Source organism: Dromiciops gliroides, chromosome 4 (genome assembly GCF_019393635.1).
Source record: "Dromiciops gliroides isolate mDroGli1 chromosome 4, mDroGli1.pri, whole genome shotgun sequence".
Classification (NCBI taxonomy): domain Eukaryota; kingdom Metazoa; phylum Chordata; class Mammalia; order Microbiotheria; family Microbiotheriidae; genus Dromiciops; species Dromiciops gliroides.
Genome location: NC_057864.1, coordinates 204,386,951 through 204,388,706, shown reverse-complemented (window position 1 = coordinate 204,388,706; position 1,756 = coordinate 204,386,951).

Genomic DNA, 1,756 nt, shown 5'->3' with positions numbered 1-1,756 from the left:
CTTTGTTACTGTTCAAAATTTGTTACTGTTAAGGACATCACCATTTGTCCATCCATCCAGGCTCATGATGTAGATTTCATACTAAACTTCTTGTTTTACCTTATCAATTAATTACTAATAAATAGACAGTATTTATTTAACACTTTAAGGTTAAGGTTGGCAAAACACTTTACAAACATTATTTCATTGTATTTTCACAACAACCCTGAGAGTTAGTTGCTGATATTGTTCTTATTTTGCAGATGAGGAAGCTGAGTCAGATGAAAGTTGTGACTTACCCAAGATCACCCAACTAGTAAATTCCTGATGCTGGATTCAGTAATTCCCACTTGGACTATTGTAATAGCCTCCTAATAAGTTTTTCTACCAAGCTCTTCTCTCAAATATATCCTACACATAGCTTCCAAATTGATTTTCTTTTTCTCTTTCTTTATTTTCTTTTTTTTTCTTTCTTTCTTTCTTTCTTTCTTTCTTTCTTTCTTTCTTTCTTTCTTTCTTTCTTTCTTTCTTTCTTTCTTTCTTTCTTTCTTTCTTTCGTTCTTTCTTTCTTTCTTTCTTTCTTTCTTTCTTTCTTTCTTTCTTTCTTTCTTTCTTTCTTTCTTTCTTTCTTTCTTTCTTTCTTTTTTATGGCAATGAGGATTAAGTGACTTGCCCAGAGTCACATAGCTAGTCAGTGTCAAGTGTCTGAGGCCAGTTTTGAACTCAGGTCCTCCTGAATCCAGGGCCTGTGCTTAATCCACTGCACCACCTAGCTGCCCCCAAAGCGATTGTCTTAAAGCGCAAATCTGATTATTTCCCTCCTCTACTCAATAAGGCATAGTTGTTCTCTATTGCCTCTAGGATTAAATATAATTTCATCTTCATCTCATCCTTTGAAAATTTTAATTTTTTCATGTTTATCCTAAAATGACCACAACTATTATCTTAATTATGTATATAAACATATAATTTATAAATAATTTACATGTACATATAATAGAGAAACAGTCTCAAAAATGTTTACTAATAGGAAAATGTAAAAAAAAAATTGGAGACCACTGAGCTGAATAGATCTAGAACCTGTAGAACATCTGGACCTAAAATGTAGGCATTATTCATGCATTATAATGTTGGAAAGAGATCTTTGCTGGAATGGCCCAAGGAGATGTTTTTGGCTCTGTTCTCTTCAAATTTTTTTTTTTTTGGTAAATAACTTGATTAAAACACGCTAAGTTTCTGAATGACACAAAGCTATTAGGGATTGAAAATTGGATGCAGGAATGAGAATCCAACAATATTTTAAGAAGCTAAAATTATAGTCCAAATCTAATAATATGAACATAATGGCAATAAATATAAAAAAATTTCATTAGGTTCAAAAATCAACAAACACAAAAGGGGAGAGGAATCAGGAAAAGTTCATCTGGGAAATATATGGGTCTTTAATTTAAGCTTAAAAAGTGTTGGTAGTGTGATATATGTTTTATTTTGTTTTGTTTTTCAAAATGAATGTGATTTTTTTGTAGCTACATTAAGAGAGATATACTATCCTGGGCTAGATACCTGGGCTTTTCTTGCTGTCTGTCCTTTGTTCTCAAAGAGGACCATGACATTGGGAAGTTATGTCATGAGTTGCACTGAACTGGATTTAAGAGGGCGGGGGGCAGGGTGTGCAAGGTCACCAACTTCACTCTTTCCTCCAGAGCCATCTCAGTCCAATGGCAAGATATACATCAGTATGACTAGAGGTATCACTGGATGTTTAAAGCAATTGGGG